At 44.1% G+C, this 21,383-nt stretch overlaps 1 protein-coding gene across 2 annotated transcripts in view; it reads right to left on the reverse strand.

Annotated features, from left to right (window-relative positions):
* LOC147748799 (E3 ubiquitin-protein ligase DTX3L-like) overlaps positions 1–14,193 on the reverse strand; it is a 719,624-nt gene extending 705,431 nt beyond the window's left edge. For both annotated transcript variants that reach the window (XM_086963890.1, XM_086963891.1), the window contains exon 1: positions 14,004–14,193. The gene's annotated coding sequence lies outside the window, so the exon portion shown is untranslated. The remainder of the gene's footprint in view (positions 1–14,003) is intronic.
* Between the last annotated feature and the right edge of the window lie 7,190 nt (positions 14,194–21,383).

Raw genomic sequence — 21,383 nt, forward strand, 5'->3', positions numbered from 1 at the left:
CCAGTCCGAAAAGGACGGGGTTTACAGCGAAAACACAACATCATGGCGAGTGCTTGTTTTGAGATGGCCGCGCGTGAGTAAACGGAGAAGCAGCACGAGGAGAGAAAGTTATCTTGTTGCACAAACAGGATTAAACCATTCCAATCAGGGAGTCAGGCAAGGTGACCGCTTATTACCATGTGAAACATAAATCCAGGCTAATGAGGCCTTGTATTAATGCGCTGCGGTGAAGCAGGGGTATCCAGTGATTCCACAGGTTACTGTACCACTTAGTGGTTTCTTGGAGGGAACGCAGAGCCCCCTGCGCTGTCTGTCAAGAGCCACCACAAGGCCTCGCGGCAGTGGCTCACGCTATAATTGGCCACTGCTGCTGGCTTTGATTGTCTCATTACACAGGTGATTTACCTGCACTTCCTGTCGGCTCGAGGCGGAATATTGTTTACTCAGCGCTTGTCACCAGCGTACGTACATTTTGAAGCCTGGGTAAGGCAGCATGTCAGAGTTGTACTGATAAGAAGGATACCTACAGACTATGGGCGCTCAACCCTATTACTATCCGGGCTACTGTGTAGAGCTTCAATAGGTTTGGTGCTTCTAGAGGTAAGATGCGTATCCTACATCTACAACTTTCAATGAAAGCGACAAATTCTATAAAAAACCTTGAGCACACTCAATTCAATTTCTGGACGTCACTTGTAACTAATATCTAGGCAAGAGTCATTCAATTCTGAAATTCAATGTTTGTAAATAAATTGTCCGAATCCAAAAGGGTTGATGTTCCTTGTTGTTTATTTTCTTGCTTCAGTATTCAAGAGATGGTACAACAGCCAGTACAGTGGGAGCAAATAAGAACTTGTTTAGTTGGCCATAAGGACAGCTGTTGTTTAGGAAACCATTGTGATTTCAATCTCTGTCACTCTTTAGAAAAAAGATGAGTCTCTTGAAAAGACAAATGTCACAGTGATCTCTTCAAGCAATGATAATATTGCTAATCACTTTGTGGGGTTGTTCAAGCCTCGAGATTTAAGGCTAAGTAACTTAACCTTGAAAGTGTTTAAAGTCTATGAGCAGTGTGAGTTTTGTGACATGGGTGCCCTGGTTAGGGGAAGGCTAGGGGGACAGCGACAGAATGTGTAACCGGGAAAGTAGGCAAGGCACTCCCTGATAGTGATTAGATGACTCCAACAAACCCCCAAACTTAACTTTATTAATGCATCTATTAGTAAGGTCAACCGTGGTGGAAACAGTGCAGTTAAATCCATTGGGCATAGCCTGGACATGGGGGAGACAAGGGCACATGGGATACCAGTGTTTTTTTTATTTCTCAAATGGAAAAGCATAGATCTCAGAATGCAAAGTAAGGAAATATTGCCCTAAATATCTGGCAGTCTGAAAATGCCGAATACATGTGGGTTTTCCTAGAGAAGCAATCTGAGCAATCAATTATGTAATGTTAGCACTGATCCCTAAATTGTGGCAAAATCTGTTTGTGATTCGCTATTCTTTGGTGTCAGATACCCAGCTCAAGAATACAAGGACAATCTAAAATCTATATACTTTTCAATTCTGTACAACCCAAGGTATTTAGTGGGGAAAATCAGACCTCCTTCAACCTATTTGGCTGCCTGGCAAGATGCACACTGTACGTGACGTTTGCCAAACTGTCTGCAATATATTTTTGTATTCCCTTATTGTCTCCTATCTCCTATGCACAGAAAATTATACCTGCTATGGCTTGACTCACGCTGTTCCCATGGGTCTTCTGAGTGTGTAGATACCAGATATATATGGGTTTTCGGTTAGTTTGGGGTCCCCAAAGGCAATAAACTGAGTGTAGTACTTTTTTTAATTTGGAGAGTGAAATATGGTTTAGGTTTACTATCTTTTGGTGCCACTATCACCCCATGACATATGAAATCATACCAAAACCATATATACTTATCTCCCTATACACTCATACCATCATTGAAGACTTTCATACATACAATGCCATACAAATCTACATTGATGTGAAAAAGTAAGTACACACTGTTCAGATTCTGTGGTTTTACATGTTAAAATACATTTGTCAATCTTCTAATGCTCACTAGGTTCTAACAGTAGATAAAGCTAACCTTATCTGACAAATACCATAACCAATTTCACTTTGTCAATATTCAGTGAAGCAAAAATCCACCACCCTTGAGTAGGCTTTTGTGAAAACATAAGTGCAGCCTGTGATTCAGTAACGTGTGGAACTTCCTTTAGTATCCATAACTTGAAGTAACCATTTCCTGTAAGAAATATCAGTCTCTCATGTCTCCTGGAAGGGGTTTTGGACCAATAATTCTTGTAAATCTACTTAAGCTCAATGATTATGAGGGAAGCCATTTATGCACAACTCTCTTTCACTATCGCCAAAACATCTCAATGGGGTTGAGGTCTGCATTTTGAGTTGACCATTTGAAAATTCTGCTTCTTTTTTTTCCCAGTCATTCAGTTATAGATTTACTGATGTGTTTTGCATCAGAGTCCTGTTGCATGATCTATTTTCTGCTATGATGTACACTGAAGATGTTCTCGGACTTCCCTCTAGAATGTGCTGTCAAAGAGAGGAGTTCATTGTGAACTGATGGTGAGGCATCCAGACCTTGCTGCTACAAAGCAGGTCCACTACCCCCACATAAAGTAGGGACAGTGAGAAGAGGAAACCTAGGTTGCCGGTACCACTTTCCCAGACATGCTTGCTGGCTTTTAGGAATCACTTTGCTCTGTAAATTCTCACCCTCCTATAAAGCAAAATCCTGCCTCTCCTTATCATTGTCTACCTTTAACTCTAGTTTCTGCACAGGCCGAACTTGGTTTTCAACAGTTTCTCTTTTGCTTCCATCTTAGAGCAATATGTCAGTAGACAGCTTGAAGGCAAACCGAAACGGAGTTTAGAAGGGCTTGTTCAGTTGATACTTTGTAATTCAGAAGCCTGCATCTGTGCCTCCCTGGTTGATGGTTCTTCTCTGCAAAACATTGCACATGGCAGAAGATATTCCTGTCATGGCAAACCACCTTCATTGGGCCATTATGGGTTAATTAACTACAAGCCCACTCCATACGAGACTCTTGAAGGTAGGAATATCTATTGAGGGATCTGGTTAACGTGGCTCTGTGTGTGGCTCTGTGAGTGTGACTTTGTGTGTGTGGCTCTTTGTGTGTGTGTGTGGCTCTGTGTGTGTGTGTGTGGCTCTGTGTGTGTGTGGCTCTGTGTGTGTGTGTGGATGCAAATGCAATAGGTCTCGCATTTGCAAGAGATTAAGCTATTGGCATTGTAAATTACAATGTCATTTATTTATCTGTTTTCAAAACCAACACATAAATAAAAATGTTTTTTTTGTCCTCATTTGCCTTACCCTCTTTCAAGAAATGCTGACCACCTTACGTGTCCTACCTTGAGAGACAAAAGATTTTAAATATCTCCCATTCCAAGACACAATTGACATAATGGGGGAAGAAGAATCCAGAAAACAAGAGGGGGGAAGAGGTGTGGGCTAGCAATTACTCCATCAAGGTATTTTTCAACCTATTGGACCATTACAGTATCCGTGGGGACCAACAACCCAAGGTCCTTGGAGTGTTGTAGGCATAATCATAGGACCCGGGGAAAGAAAAAAAAAACCCGGGAACTTTATCTCCACTGAACCAATAAATCCCAGAAAGCCAAATTTCGTTTACTGCATAGTCTGGCCAAGTCCACCTTAGATGTTTCATATAGGGACGTCAGCCAACCTGAATGCGATGGTGCCGTGGTGTCAACCCAAAACTTACAGATTTGCCTTCTTGCTAAAAGAATTGCATAAAAAAGAAAAGACCTTGCCTGGCCGGTGACGCTTTCATCTAAACCGAAAATTATTAGTGGCAGAGTGATAGACAATGATATGTTGAGAATAGAGTCTAATGACGACTTTAGTTCTTCCCAAAACATGCCGATGGAAGGGCAGTCCATGAACATGTGTACATCAGATGCTTCGGGGAGATTACATTTGTTACAGCTCTTTCCTGGCTGGAATTTTGATAGCCTTAGAGGGGAGAGGTAGGCACGGTGTACCGTAAAAAGATGGTTACGCCTCAGCCATGCTGGTTTAACGATTTTATAAAGGAGAGTAAAAGATTTTATCCATAACTCCTCATACTGAAAGCCTAGCTCACCCCCCCCGCCCCCCACACAGCTCGTCAGGGAGGGTAATATCCCCATTAACCTCCTCCAGAATACTCCAGTACCAGAGAGCAACCTCTTTGCCTCCCCCTTGACTCTCTACCAACTGCTGTTCCAGGTTACTAACTTTACCCAGAGAAACACCTTTCCTATACAAGGCCCTAGCCCAGCTATCAAGCTGCAGATGTTTAAATCTGGATAGACCAGGGCCTACCCTGTCCTGTAACTCTTCCCATGCCACCATTGACTCCCCTGCCAACAGATCTCCCCATCTTACAATCCCAGCATCCTTCACTGGGGTTGCCAAACTGTCCTTTAAACACGCTGGTAGACCTGGGGAGTTCCACAATGGTGCAAAATTTGAGAAGTAAGAAAGCCCTATTCTCTTTCTAATCTGCGCCCAGGCTTTAGTCAAAGATTGAAGAATTTTAACGTAACTTTTTTGAAAAATTTCTGATCCCTAAATTTAAACAGAAATCCATCAATTGGTAGTGCCGCCCCTATTAACATGGCTTGAAACATTATCCCTATTGACAAACTAGATGGTATTTTCAAAAGCATTCTAGAGTGGGACAACTGAAAAGCCCATGCATAATACTGTAAGTCGAGTAGTGCCAGTCCTCCCTTTTCCCTCCTCCTTCTCAACTTCTTCCATGCCAATCTAGTAGCTTTGTAATTCCAGATAAAGGAATTAATCTCTCGCTGACATTTAAATGTAAATCTGGGAAGAATAGACATCTTTACTAAACTTATCCTCCCTAGTATAGTAAGTGGAAGATGGGCCCAGGATTTAAATAGCTTCCGACATTCGTTAAAAACCCGGTCTAGGTTGTTTTGCACGATGTTTCCAACCTCTTGAGTGACCCGAATTTCGAGATAACACATGGAGGAGGTCACATCAAGTTTTATATTGGGGATGTTTCAGGACATTATTTCCGTTTTACTTGCATTCATTTCGTACCCCGAAATCCGCCCAAACTCCTCCGCCCTCTTAATAACAATGGGGAATGATAGATCCGGATCAGACGTAAAAATGAGGATGTCATCTGCATAGAGTGCTACCCGCCTCTCCCACCCCTCAATTTTAAAAGAAGGTATATTAACCTCTTCTCTCAAAACCTGAGCAAATGGCTCAATGTACAAATTGAAGAGAAGGGGAGAGAGCAGGCAGCCCTGCCTAGTGCTCCTCGTAATTTTAAAGGGCTCTGTCAGAACACCGTTAATTAGCAACCTAGCCAATGGGGCCTTATACATGAGAGTAATAACTCGACAGAAGCCATCTCCAAATTAAAACTTTCTTATAGCCGCGGCCAGATAGGGCCAATTGACCCTATCAAAGGCTTTGGTTGCGTCTAAAGTGAGGGTTGCCAAAGGAAGAGAGAAGGTGGAGGCGATGTCTATAGCCCCCACCAAATCGTGCCTGAGATCAGCTAACTGACGCCCTTTTGTAAACCCTTTTTGATCATGATGGATAATTGAGCCAATTACGCTCCCCAATCTAGTTCACATGATAGTTGCGAAGATGTTATAATCGTTGTTCAGCAGCGAAATTGGCCGGTAGGATTCGCACTCAGTCGGGGCCTTCCCTGGTTTAGGAATCAGGACGATGGTTGCTTCGCTCCACGACTTTGGGGGTGCCTCCCCCTTCAGGAGAATCCCGTTAAAAAAGGCCGTCAATATTGGAACAATAGCTACACTTAAAACACGATAGAGCTCTGCTGGTAGACCGTCAGGACCGGCCGCCTTCCCTCGCTTAAGTTGTCCAATGGTTTTACTCACTTCTGCCTCTGATATTTCCATCTCCAAGCGGTTACTTTGTGCTGTTGAGAGAGTCGGCAGAGAGACTTTATCAAGCCAGGAATTCCTTGCCACATGGTCATCGATAATATCCTTTTTATAAATCCCTTGAAAAAAGTCTAGAAAGGCGCTCCCAAAATCCGAGTTAGAAATCCTGGAAGCTACCTCACCTTCCAGTTTTATTTCTCTGATGTAGTTTTGTGTTTGGTAAGATTTTACTTTCCAAGCCAAAACCCTGCCTGCAGCCTCCCCAAATTCAAAATGAGAGATCTTGCTTGCCTCCCATCTCTTAGCAACCCTTTCTTGTAAAATGTTCTCAAGCTGTTTTTTAAGCTCAGCCAACTTCCCTTGCTCTTCTGTTGAGCCCATGGAGATGCCGAGCTTTTGTTCAATTGAGTTCATTTCCAGCTCAAGGGTTTTTGTCATCTCCCTATATATCTTCCGTCTATGGGAGGCTCTGTTAGTTATACACCCTCTCAAAAATGCTTTCTGGGGGTCCTACACCGTCGCTATAACAGCAGATTAAAGATTGATCTCCAAAAAAGATTTAGACTCTGCTAAAAGAAAACTGATTTCATCGTCTTCTAATGAAATAGTCAGATCGAAGGACCATGAAGCATGTCTAATCTGCTGGCCAGACTTTAAAGTAAACAAAATAGCTGAATTGTCGGAGAGGTGGGAAGGGAGATATTCTATCTCCGTCAGTGAATTTTTAAGATAATAACTAAACAAAGCATACTCGATTCTCGATTTATGCTTGTATTTAAGGTTCCGAAAAAAAAAGAAAACAGTTTATTGCCTACCCTTTCTCTCCATAGATCCGCTAGGCCCAACTGTGTCATTATTGCTACTAGGGTTTGCCTTAATTTAGAGAGTACGCAGGCTCTAGAGTTAGGAGGCTTATCAAGTTTAGGGTTGAGCACAATATTAAAATCGCCAAACCAGATAACAGGGTCCTGGGAAGTAACCAGTTGATTCCGAATAATGTCCAAATAAGATGAATCGTCTTGGTTTGGACCATAATAGCCCACTAATGTACAGATCCAACCATCTACCGAAATTCTTAATAGGAGCCATCTCCCACTGTGGTCCTCTTTATAGTCCAGTATCTGGACTTTTGCTTGTTTTTTAAAAATAAATAAACAGGATCCCTCTTATGTTTGCATTTTGGTCTGTACATATAAATTTATCGATCCATTTCTGCTTTTTTAACATATCGGTAACTTCTGCCTTGAAAAGGTGAGTCTCCTGTATGACAATGATCTGCGCGGAGGAGTCTCTCAAATATTGGAGGATTCGATCTCTTCTACTCCTCATGCGCAGGCCATTGACATTCCAGGATAGATATTAAATGAAGGTCATATCAATGCTTCCCTCTCCTTACTCCATCCCTCCCGTAATCACAGAAACCTGGACCACTCAGCCGCGAATTCTGACGACACTGAACCTGAATAAATCCGCTACCAGGACACATAGAAAATTAATAAAAAGGCTGACATATGAGGATTTTTTTAAAAAATTCCCCCACCATCCAAAGTGCCCCCAACCCCTACCCCTCCCCCCTGGAAAAAACCCCCACACTTACACTGGCCTGATGTATAGCCAGCCCCCCCCCCCTTTCTGCACTGCTTAAGGTAATAAAAGCACCGACTGGAGAAAACAAATACCGGAAACGTGGCTTGTAATGAAGAGAGAACCATTGTTATATATTTTTGTGTATACTTCATTTTATCTCCTTTTTTTTCCCCTCTACCAACAAAGTTTGGGAGTTATGCCCTTATCCAATATCTCTCGAGCCTAGAATGGTTTGTATGGTGCAAATGGTGCAATGTACTCTGTATTTTAACTTCCCCCCGCGGGCAACCCCAATGAATTCCAACAATTCATCGGCCTCAAGAGGGGATTGGATGTTATGCATTTTATTATTGTACATCACCCGCAAAAACGCAGGGAGCCTCATCTGCACCGTTGCGCCCAAAGATCTAAACTTGTCCATTCTTTGGCCAAGTTCCCATTATCGATCTAATGTGGATTTAGAAAGGTCCGACCGTACTTCAAAGGGAAAGTCAGAAACTTTTAGCGATTTTGCTTTCAGTGCGAGGTTTAGAATTTTTTCTTTTAGGGTGTATGTGAGGAAGTTAACCAGTATCTTTCTGGGTTAAACTCTGCCGGGGTTTAGACGGAAGGGATCTTGATGTATCCGCTGAATATCTCTCTCTAGGATGTCAGCTGCCTTGTCAAGGCTTAGGGACTCTTTTAGTAGTGAAACCACGAAAGCCTTGATATCACCCCCTTCTTTCCCCTCCGGAACCTTCAGGAGCCGAAGATTGTTAAGCCGTGAGTAATTTTCCAGGGACTCGACCCTCTCCCGCATGACATCCCCCTCTCTCTGTAAACTTTGACTTTTCGTCTCAGCTGTCTCCAAATTGGCCTTCAGTGACCCTACAGAGCCCTCGAGGGCCTCTGTTCTTTCGCAGAGACCATCTACTTTCTTCTTGAGAATTTCTCACGCAGCCCTGATCTCCTCCCTCATAGATGTTAGGAGTGCCTCGAGCGAGTTTCCAACCCCATTTTCTCCTTCCTCATGTACTCCATTTTTTATCCCAGCGCTTTCCGCAGAACCAGTAGACTCCCCGACACCAGGAGGTGACCCCAGATCACCTACTTTGGAATTAATTGCCTCCTCATCCAGCACAGCTAGTACTCGCTTCTCAGCGACAGTAGTAGCTACAGCTGTGGGTGAGCCTCGAGGGGGAAGAGAGAGCTCAGCCATACTTGTATTTGAAATGATAGTGTGCTCGATAGATTTTGCAGGAAAAATATCCAATACCTGGGGTAATACCTTAACGAAGGAAAGCAATAAAGGGGTAATGCATACTGCGCTGCTTGGGGGATGCTTATTCTTAGCCCCTCTCTGAGAGCCACCTCTAACTTTAGCACATTTACTTGCCTCTTTACTCCTGGCCCCCTGGTTAACACCCGCGCTTTTCCTAGTTCTATCGGCCTCAGCCTCAACCCCCCTATCTGCTGCTGAATCTTTCTTCGCCCCCGCCTCCACCCCAGTTAAACTTTCTGGGTCGTGTATAGGTTTACCGCTTTTTACTTTTTGGAGCCTGCTTTTTAGGGCTCGACCTCTACCAATGCGCTTGCGCATTGCAGAGATGTGGAGACATATTGGGGCTTAACGAGAGCTTAACCAAACTGGTGATTTGATGCTGTGCCCGTGAAAAAAGCGTGTGCACGCATCAAAGCTACCAGCCTCCCTCCCACAAGCTTCCCCCAGCGTGCGCTCTGACATTTCTCCTCCCCTAATTATTCACTGCCCACGGCCGGCACATCAAAGGCTGCTGCTCCCCGTGCATCTCGTCACCCTTGCTCTCCCCTATTCTTCCTTCTTGCCTCTCCCCGCTGCCCCTCACTGCTTGTACACCGCTTTCCACTCACAACACTTTTTTACAGTGGCTTTTAGTGTTTTAGAATTCTTTACATGAGCATCACTTAAACTACTTATTCACATTTGGCACGGCACCGCTTAAACTACTTATTTACATTTGACACAGCAAATCGAGTGATTCACCCAGAATTGGATGTTGAGTTGACGTCAAGACTCGAACCATGTTCCTTAGCTCTAAAGCTGGCAGCTCTGGCTGTTACACCATATGGTCTTCTGTTCTCCGTGGTGCTGCTTTTAGTAGAAATAGGAATTTTAAGTTTGGGATCAGATAAGGGCATTCATTTTCAACTCATACAATAAAATATTTCAGTAATTGCCTTTTTTAAACAATAATGTGATTCGCCTAGAATCATAGGATGTTGAGCTGCAGAGATTCAAACCTGGTTACCCTCCTCCAACGTCGGCAACTCTGGACATGATGCAACATCCTCTACAGTGTGGGACTGGTGTCTGCAGCTGGATACATAGGCTAATCTTTATTCCTGACAATCCACCCAGAGCAAGAGGAAAAAGATTCCTGGTTCTTGCTGTGAGTAGCGTATGCCCTTCCCAATGCGGCCGTCCTTCTCTCGTTAATGTTACCTTTATCTTTTAGACAAAAATATATTTTTGAGGAATGCATTTAGTAATTTTTACTTTTCTCTAAAATGAAATTGTTAGCTTATTTTTTCGTCAGGTCCACTTTCATCATTGTAGATTTTTGTGAAAAAAGACATTACCTGGGTCACTTCTTCAGAGTCCAATGTAGAATTAACCTTAACTTTGCATCTCTTTTCCGCGCCACGAAGCTGTACCATCCCAGAGATAGGAATCTTGCAACCATAATCAAAAATTCTTTTAAAACACAGTAGCCCATACTATAAGAGATCATGGCTAGCCCAAACACTTCCTATTATTTTGCTGTTCCAACAGATGGGCGTTGCAAGTACCTGCATGTATATTCTTGCATTTCTCATGTTGTCCTTCTTTCTTATTTACTGAAGGTTTCAGTAACGTCCTCACTATGCCCTGCAACTCAGGTTCAGGTGTGGACTTGGCAATAGAGCTCAATCGGGGTACGACAGCAGTGGTGTGCAGTCTTAAGACTGTGTGCTGTGTGGGTGCAGGCCTGTTTTCTCCATTTCGTCTCTCCCCTTAAATTGGGTTGTAGTTTTGCCTTTAGTTTTAGAGACAACCCTCCCCCTCCCCTTTGCGGTTATATAATCTCCTAGAGTGCTCACAAAGCTGCTGGATCCCCTGGTGGCTCGCCTACTTTCCAGGGGGATTCGGATTTACCAGTACTTGAATGGCTACCATTTCATGCTCATTCTCAATGACTGGCTTTATTGCACACCTCTCAGGAACGTTTTCCCCTTGGTTCCTTTGAATGGAGGCAGATTTACGCTACATCAAACATAAGTCCTTACCAGAAGTATTGCAGTGTAGTTTTTTTCGACACTGCATCGGGAGTGTAATTTCGATACCATTTCCACAGTAATAAAATTGAAGTCTTGCCCTAGAAGCCTTCTCAGTTTAGGTGATATTCCTGCAGGCTATTGGCTTTACTCACATGGGGAGTAAAGCATACAGTAATACTCTAGGTACTACTGTATGAACGTGCACACATGTATACATGCCTCCAACCCTAGAGCCGAAGTCTGCTTGCATGCATGTCTTTGAGGTGAACAGGAAAAGCACCAAGGCACTCTCGTCCCGCTCCCCTCAGCACCACTACAGTATCACTGAACGCCACAGCATTACTCATCGCCACCACAGCATCACTCAGCACCACCTCAGCATCACTCAGCACCACTCACCATCACCACATCATCACTCAGCATCACCCCAGCATCACTCAGCACCACCACAGCACCACTCATAATCCCCACATCATCACTAAGCGCTACCCCAGCATCACTCAGCAACACCACATTATCACTCAGCACCACCACATTATAACTCAGCGCCACCCCAGCATCACTCAGTGCCACCCCAGCATCACTCAGTGCCACCCCAGCATCACTCAGCACCACCACAGCATCACTCAGCGCAACCACTGCATCACTCAGCGAAACCACAGCATCACTCAGCACCACCACAGCACCACTCAGCACCACCCCAGCATCACTCAGCACCACCCCAGACTCACTCAGCACTACCCCAGTATCACTCAGCACCACCACAGCATCACCACAGCATCACACATCACCACAGCACCACTCAGGGCAACCACAGCATCACACAGCGCAACCACAGCATCACTCAGCGTAACCACAGCATCACTCAGCGCAACCACAGCATCACTCAGCGTAACCACAGCATCACTCAGCGGAACCACAGCATCACTCAGCGCAACCACATCATCACTCAACGGAACCACAGCATCACTCAGCGCAACCACAGCATCACTCAGCGCAACCACAGCATCACTCAGCGCAACGCAGCATCACTGGTTCAAATATGTTCTTTCAATGTTTCAAGTTGCTTTCAAGCTTTTACGCTTTATTACAAATCACAAAAAGAAGTTATTTACAAATGTTTAAGCTATTGCCATTACAAATTAAATAAATTATTTAAGTATTAATTATTTAAAAAAATTAAAAGCCATTGCTATTTGTAATATCAATACATCTAAGTCACATAAATACAAAACATGTTGCATTACAAATGCTATAGGTGTCACATTTGCGAAAGTTAAAACTATTGGCATTGTAAATGACAAAGCTATTAATTTAGCTATTTTAAAAAATAACACATAAATAAAAAAAAAATCATTTATAAGACCAATAGCTCAAACTTTCCTAATGCGAGCCCTATTGCATTTCCAATGCTTGTTGTATGTGCGTTTACTGGAATTGGAAAGGGGAGCCCAACCTTACTTTTACCGTCCACAACAAAACCGCCAGCCACAGGCTCCGTCTCCTTCTCAATGGTCCTCTCTACAGGAGTTGTGGGGCAAAAAGTAGAGAATGCGGGATGAAGCCCGGCCGCCGCTCCTCCTCTATCGCCGCCGGAGTTTCCTCGGAGGAGCCCGCGAGCCGGCGCCCTGCGGCCGCGCCTCAGCTCCACGGCTGCACGCTTCCACTGCTGCAGGAAGGCGGAGGGGAGGGGTCGCCTGTCCACACCAAAGCACATCGGTGGATTAACAGAAGCCGGTGAGGGGAACCAAACAAAAGTTTTCCCAGGTTTAATCTTCACTCGTTTCTGCTCGCAGCCGTTTCTCACGATGAAGTAGAAACCTTAACGCGTCTCAAAACATCGACGAATGCAACAATGTAGCAGTTCAGAGGGAGGTCTGTCAGGACGCGCGAACCGCTCTAGCCTGCGGCCGCCATGTTTTCCCACACCGAAGACCAGTAGAGTTAAGCATAAATAGAAATGTTGTCATTCACAATGCCAATAGCTCTAACTTTTGCAAAGGCGAGACCGTTGCATTGTAAATGCTTGTTTTAATACTATTGATCGAAGATTGTGCAGGTTAGGACTGACTGACTGGCACATATTAACAATAGGCTGAAGAGCTCAGGCAGCAGTGCCCTAAGGGCCCATGGGGGTCTGCTGCAGAGGGCAGGATGTACACTGTAATTGTATTTACATATGGCGTTGCACAGAGCAGACTGCATACCCCCTCTGTACTCCACTGTGCCCTCAGTAGGTGTCTGTACCTCCTTGCCTGGTCCCTCGGGAGGGGCTCCCCTGGGGGTGCTACGAAAAGGAAATGCTGAAGGCAGTTAGTAAGACACTCTCTAGATCTAGACGAACTTTACCGTGGAAACGTAAAATATGGTATTAGCAGGAAAAAGGTAGCAAACATCATTTGGCTAGATCACAAGTCCTGCTGTGTCCTGGTGTGCCGTGCTTTCCTCTGCTACAGAGCCTAGTCTCTTGCTCAGAAGCTATCCGTCACTCTGTCTTCCGTGTTTTGTTCACTGGCCAGAGGCACAGTTTACAAGTGACAGAGAGATCACGTGACACGCATTTCACACGGATGGAATAAATAAAAGGGAGGAATTTGAAGCAAAGGTTTTCTGATTTGAGGATGACGATAAATGGGATTTGTACAGCGCGCAGATGCTCCGAGGAGTACAAAAAACGAGTTATTCTGTGTTTTTGAGCGCACTCGATGATTGCGCGGATATAAAGATGCCACTGCGCTCCAGTGGCCCACTGCCCGGATGTTTGGACTGAAGCTGGACCACCCTGTGGCACTGCCCCGCCCTCCCCCGTGCTGGAGAGGCTTTCTCGGTTGCCATACGCAGGTAACGTGGATGAGTGAGAAAAATCAGCTTCAGTTGCACATTCTTTTACACCACTACTAAATTAAGAATCTGAACCTGGCAAACTGAAATTCTAAGGGACTTATTTACAAGCCCCTTGCGCCGCCGGTGCGTCACTTTTAAAATGGGAAAAAATGACCTACCGGCGGCGCAAGGGGCTTGTAACTAGATTTCAGAGACTGGTAAATGGTACGTCGTTTGTGTTGGTAATTGTGAAACCTGATAGACGACATGAGCTGTGGTTATTATAGACTCTACTCCTGCTGGTGTCCTGTGCTGGCCCCCAGGGCAGCCTTCTCTCCATTCCTACCTGACTCTGTTGTAAGGCGATGCGTTTGTCTGCTGCTCCTCCTGTGCTCCAGTGACCACCCTCGTCTTCTCCTGGTCTCAGTGTCTCACCGTTGATCGAGTTAAGTTTCTGTTCCAGAGAAAGTGAAAGTGAAAGCGAAGACCAGCTTAGTCTGCAGCTGCTGACTCCACCTTCACTGTTCAGGAAGGACGCAGAGGGGGCGGCGTGTGGAAACTCACGCTCCGCAGGAAAGAGGCATATTTAGGGTGACTGGGGGGCAAAAGCCGTCCATTCCAACATTACGAAACAGCAAAGATGGAGATAGTGAAAACACGGGTTTTATTTTCCCCATCGACATGCATTGAAACAGAGACAATTTAGCCATTTCTGACGTTGGCTTTCTCGTAATTCAAATTCAATGCATGTATCTCTCTGAGATTTATATTATTCTATAACTGCATCCAGACATATTACACAAAAATTATCATATGCCTAAAACAAACCAGACAGGGGCGTCTCCTCTGCTAAGGTAGAGGACCGTCGGCTCACCACTCTCAGAGCTGTGAAAAAAGGAAAAACTAAAATGATTTGTGATTATCATTTTCTTTTTTGTAGCGGCTGGGCTAGGGCGGGCCGGGGCTGGTGGCACAGGGGGAGGAGTGGCTTGCACACTCCAAGTGGGCATGACTGCTTGGCCTGATGTCTTGGGCCAGCCGAACAGTCATGCGCGCTTTGCATATTCCCCACCAGGCTGTAATGCACAGCCTGGTGAGGAACATGCACAGGTTCCCAGTCCCTGACCAATCACAACACTGCATTCCAGCGTTGGGTTTGGCTTAGGGCAGTAGTTCCTTAACTGTGATCCTCCGACCCCCACTGGTCCGTGACACATTCCCAGGGGGTCCGCAGGCAGCAGTTTTAAAAGCACTGCAAAGTTCCTTGTGTAATCTAGCACAGTGAGCTATGAAAGAGATGCATGGTACAAGTTAGTAAGCTATGTTTTTTTCCCCAGTCTTTCCTTATCCTGATGCTGCTAAACGGGTTTCTTTGGGTAGAAATACATTCTTAATATTAAAATCAATGCTAACCACTGTGTTATGCAGACCCTCCAGGATATCGCGATTTCGCGGTTTGCTGCGAAATCGGCACTTTTGTAAAAATGCCGCGATTTTTACAAAAGTGCCAGAGAAATCGGAACTTTTGTAGAAATCGCGCGGCATTTTTACAAAAGCCGCTAATTTGCACCGAGGTTTGGAAGGAGGCTGCTGATGGCTATGGTAGTTGACACGCCTTCACGATTTCACCCTGCAAGGATGGGTCTGTGCACGTCATAAATGGAATGCGCTACAATGACCTTCATACATCTTTAATTACACTGTTGAAAGTGGAATTAAGGATAATTGGCGAGTTAGTTCAGTTAACTATAGAGTTCTTCTTAGTTTGCCAAACAGCAGTGTAGTGTAATAACGTCTGTATGACATGGTATGAAAAAGTGGAATTACATATCTTTATATCGATCACAACTAATCTCGCCAGAGCGCTAGAAGTACGAACTGTAAAGATTTATACGTTTTGAAATCCTTCATTCGGCTCCTGTTACTGAAGCAGATTTCAGCTCTTTGTGAAAGGAAAGCCTTGGATGGCAAAGGGGGCACGGAGCCCTGGGAGCCGCACACTAGACGCAGCACACGGTGTACATGCAGACGGGGGGGGCTGATGTCGATGCTGCCCTCTTGGAGCACCCACTTGAAGCCGCTCTTTTCCCTGGTAGCCGCTATTCGTAAACGTATGACTGAGGGTATTCACAAACTTCGCCCAGGCACACCTCCAGTCTGGATACGGTTAGAGTAAATCCATATACAGGGTGGGAAGGAGGAAGGAACATCCCCATAACTAATGGAGGTGTAGGGAAGGCCAACATGGGATTTTTTTTTTAAATTCCAAAATATAAACCTTTGGAAACCACAAGCATAAATGTATAAAGTAGAATTATGATTAGCCTTTTAATTTTTTTATTGCGCCCTGCATGGGTGAGTGAACGTCAAGAGCAATCGAGTTACTAGTGGATCACAATACTCAATATCATAGACTGGGAGCTGCCATGTTAAAATCACGTAGTGCGCCAGACGTAGTGGCTGCAGTACTAGCTGGAAAAAACTCCTGTACAGTGAGGAGGTGTTGTTGCAAGAACAGGGGAAGGATGGGACAGGGAGCAAGATACAATAAAATATGGAAAGGAAAGAAATATTCCTTCCTAGTTGTAGATTTGCTGTGAAAGTGCAGCAGCCCATAATTGTGAAGCACACGCTCGAGGGAAACAAAGTGTCTACATTGTAAATAGCATGTATCACCCATAAAGTGCTCCACTACAACACTCCCAGTTACCTAGCAGGGAGCCAGGAGTACCAAGGAGCTGCTGCTGCGACCAGCCTCTTTCCGGAAGAAAAAAACGTACGATCGAGCATTCTCAGGCGCAGCCCCCAGAATCTGGAACTCATTACCTCCAAACATTAGGAAAATTCGGAATACAGGAACATTTAAGAAGGAAGTGAAAAGCATCTTGATGAGTAAATACCTTATATAGTGGAGGCTGATGACCACTGACTGGAACTATTGTTTATCCTAATTCACAGCATCAACGTGACTATAAGGGAAAGATGCTGACTTGACCAAAGATAATGCAGAACACTGACTCGGGTCAGGAGTCTCTCCTGAGACCTAGTTGTATCATTACTATTACCTATTGCTAATACTTATACGCATAGGTTGTATCCTCCTAGAACATCCTGCTATTATGTATACGCATATTTACCTAATCTACCTCAGATATGTATTATAACTACCTACCTCATAGTTATTCAACGAGTGACCCATATGCTATATATCCTAATCACTAAACTAACTCTTAATGTAGACGCCCATGCTATTTAAATTTGCATATACTCCCAACCCCCAATGGCATATAAGGTTCTACCTCACTATTTCACACAAGTATCTACCTCATTTATGGACTATTTTAAAAGTGTTACTACCTATGTGAACTATAACCGACCTCATACTGTGAAGCGCTCTGATACCCACGGGTCTTGTTCGCGCTATACAAAACTCTATAATAAATAAATAAATAAATAAACCAAATATACATAGCTTCATGTTGTTAACAATCTGTGTTTGTTGTAGGAAAATTGGCCACATAAAATGCCGCAAAATTGCCACTAAATTTCCATATTTGTGCCGCTAAATTTCCATTTTTGTGCCGCTAAATTTGCTAATCCATGCCGCTATATCCTGGGGGGTCTGGTTATGTCTTGAATCCTGAGTTTGCGCTTCTCCTGACCAAGCACTCTTAGGAAATGCCTGCCAGTATGGATGACGTGAATCCTACACCTTTAGCTCCCTTTGCCTTATGTAACATTTTCTATACACTGATTTACACATGTATGAGTCATTGTCTCTGTATGTATGTGATGTGAAGTGCCCCACACCCTACACTAGTATAAGAGGTGCTATTAAACATATTAAATTCATGAGACAGAGGGGCTATGAGAGATGAGGCACTGATGTATAGTGAGGGAATCATTAAAAAGCCCCAACAAAGATTGTTGTATCCTGGTGCATAGTAAGGTCATCATGCTATGCTTTAAAAGCGAATACAATTCAATAAATAATGACAAATGTGTTATAGAATGCATCATTTTTCCCCAAATTTTCTTTGGGGGAGAGCCCCCCATGCCCCCTTTGTAGTGGTCAGGCTCACTCACTGCACTTGGTGTTTATCGTACGGGGACTGGCCTGACAGCATTTGCCAGGGCTGTTTGAGTTTCTAGTCCAGCCCTGGCAGGAGCCTCGCACTGTGAAATAAAACCAAAAGTTAATCGCTGAGATGCAGCAGCAAACGATTTTTTCATTTTTTTTCAATATAAAATACTGAAATATTTAGTAATTCAAGTATTTGTTTGGTGTGCACAGGTGTGTTTATTTTATTCGAATTACTGTTTTAATGTTTGAAATTTAAATTGTTCAAACTGTTTGGGGGTCTATGATTTAGTGGGGGTCCTCAGGAGTCAAAAGTTTGGGAATCACTGGTTATGGGGATTCTGGGAAGCTCTGTGTTTCCTCCTTCTGGGACTTGCCAGGAAGAGAAGAGACTGCAGCTCACAAAAGGTATGTTTAAAAAAAATAGTTTTTTTTACCCATCCCCTCCATACTGCCCCCAGCCCCGCCACCCCTATTCTCTGCCAGACGCCACTGAAGTTAGACTTATTGGCATGGATTTTGTTGTGAAAAATTAGATTTCAAAATGCTTTAATTCTGAAAATATGAGACAGTGAATTAAAAATTACCATGTCTGTGGAAGGGGTAGTAGTCTTCATAGTGTCTAAATCACTCTCGTTCTTCCTTTTGTCACTGATTTCCTTTGCATTCTCTCACTGTTATCTACTTGCACCCCTTTTATCTCTGCATCTTTATGAAATCCTATATCTGCATATCTTTTTAGAGGTCATCGCCTTCCTGTACATCACTGTCTTTTCACTGTCCTTCACTGTGTACTCTGTTGTGATGCCCCCTTCACCACAGACCCATTCACTCTCTTGCTAATTACCTATGAACACACTGGGCCAGATTTACAAATGTTTCAGGCGACGCAACTGAGTAAAAAAACTTGCTGCACTGCATGTTAAGTCAAGAGCAGAAATGCGCCTTGTCAACAAACATATGGCACACCTCTGCTTCCTCCTAGCACTGTTGCACTGTGTGCTGCCTTGTGCCAACTCAAACACCCTTGCACCATGGTGCAAGGATGCCTGCATTACGGGCAGCATTGTTTTTGTGCAGGTAGAAATACCTTCCTGTACTGAAACAATCCTTTGAGGCTTATTCCTCTTTCTATGTGCGCTGCAGAATGCAGCGCACATAGAAAGAGGAAATAACAAAGAGAATAAAGATAACTCTCCTTGTTACTCCTCATGTCATAGGCATGTAATTTTGGCACAATCATAGGTTTTCTGCCTTTAGTAAATCTGGGACTGCGTCAAATTCTATGGGTGGATGCACAGGACAGCTCATGCACCGCTAATTGAACTCCTACTACAAGGAAATGTACTGCAGTGTAAGCCGCTGCGTTACATTTCTTTACAAAATCACAAAAAGCAGCACAAGTCGCCCCTTGTGTGGCTTGTGATGACTTGCGTTACACAGGAACAATGCAAGTCCTTACTATATCTTGCCCTCCATTTTTTTCCTCTGATGCCATTAGTATCTCAACAGCTATGTTTACCTCCTATGCACAATTTCATATATAATGGTAATTAATATTGCCACATATATGAATATCGCTTTGTGCACTCTGCATAGGGGGTCAAGGGTTGGATGAGCATGTAGACTGAACACCTTTATGGCCAACAACAGATATTGTGAGAAACTCACTTCCTTCAGCCTCCATTCCAATGCTCTTAATAATGTCCCATCATAAACAGCCATCCATAACTAGAAAATACCCTGATACCTAAAGCAGACTCAAGTCTAGTGAAAATAACTTTATTCGGTTCAAACATCATAATAGTTTGCAAACAAACATTACCATTTAGAATTTTAATATCATTTTTATAAAACCACATAAATAAAACTATTGAGATAAAAATATCATCAGTCATAGAATTTCATGGGAATTAAAATTGCGCATAAAGAATTACAATATTCCTATTTATTTGCTATAGCTCATAGTGCTGTCTAATAGCCATTGCAACTTTGATATAATTAGAGACCGCAATACAGATAACAGAATTAGCCAAAGATTGCAAATAATTAAAACCTTCGATGCAAGTACAAGGTCGGATATCCCTGAGGAGTGGGGCAAAAACTTTCCCCATAGCTCTTTGTAAAGGGGGCAAAACAACATAAAGTGCAGCGTGCTCTGACTTACCATACTATCACATGCACAGGGTGTAAGTTTGTTGACGCACCTAGATTGTCTTGGAAATGCCATTAAAAGGTGCAGAGTGCTTAAACGAAATCTAGTTTAAAAAAAATGGTGTCTATGCATTAAAGGTGAAGGATAGATTAAATTGCTGTTGGGCAAAAACGAGCAAGAGGGACCCGTTGCCTCAGATTGTGTGTGGCACATAATTGCCCAAGAATAATGCGCCACTTTTATAATGGCCTTAGCGTTTGTGCGAATACTCGCAGGGTTATCATAGTAATGTCCCAGGCCTATTTCAAAGAGCCTTTCTCTCACAAATCGGAGCCAAATGATCGACAGTGCACTATACAAGTTAATACAATCTACAGTCACTCCATTGAGAACAATAATTCCTCTGATTGCTCCTATGGGCAAAAATCTGGCTAAGGGGCAATGCTAATGCGATCCTCTACATATACCAGCCCCAACTCTCTGTGGCAAAAGAGTATAGGGGTGCTATTTGGGGTCATCAATAGCCTTTCTATAAACTTGTTTTCCATGACTTGTAGGGGGCGACTTTTAAGGTAGCCCCAGACCCCTGCCAAATAGGAAGCAACAGACAAGCATTTTGCTTTGTATAGGGTAACTAGCACTGTCACCAGCTTTTGATCTAGCTTACAGGAAAAGCGGAAAAGCCCCTCCACACCTTGCTTGTCTGCTGAACTCTTGGAATGGCGAGTTGTTCCCACTTCATCTTATTATCAAATATATTCCAAATTCCTGATGGTCCTTGTTGGTGCGTGACGAATGTGGAGGCGGAGCCTCCTGTGGGCACAAGGACTATGAAGGAGAGAGGAAGGACATAAGGGGAGAGCAGCCCTGGGGTGACTGGAAAGGTCTAAGACAAACAGATGGAGGAAGCTTTTGGGGGGAGAAGAGAAAGGAGAAACTCAGGAAGGAGTCTGAATTGCGAAGAAGAGACACTGAATGGTAGAAGGGGACGAGAGAAAGTTGGCGGAGGTTTTCACCAGGTGCTAAAAAGTTTCAAAGATAATTGGCGGATGTTTGCTGCTACTGTGGTGCTGATTTTGGTCATCCTCGTCATTGCCAATGTGGTCCCTTCAAGTAAGTTGAAGGGAACCTGCAACAAACTTTGGTATCGACCGGGGAGAGAGGAACTCCAGCCCTAAGCCAGCATTGCGGCCGCCCCGCATCGGTGCAGCTATGCCACCACGTCATCACGCTAGGAGGCACTATTAGCCGCACTAGGGCTCCTGCAGCGTGTGAGACTACAACAAACTTTGGTATCAACCAGGGGGAGAGGAACTCCAGCCCCCAGCCAGCACTGCGGCCGCTCCACTTTGTGGCAGCCACACCGCCCCGTCATCGCTCCAGGCGGCTGTCAGGAATCAAGCCAAGAGGCTTCAAAAAGCTTGTCTTGTGGAGGCCATCTCTACTTATAGTAGAAATAGACATCATCTGTCTTGGACAGAGCTGGTACA

The sequence above is a fragment of the Lissotriton vulgaris genome, chromosome 1_1 (genome assembly GCF_964263255.1).
Source record: "Lissotriton vulgaris chromosome 1_1, aLisVul1.2, whole genome shotgun sequence".
Classification (NCBI taxonomy): domain Eukaryota; kingdom Metazoa; phylum Chordata; class Amphibia; order Caudata; family Salamandridae; genus Lissotriton; species Lissotriton vulgaris.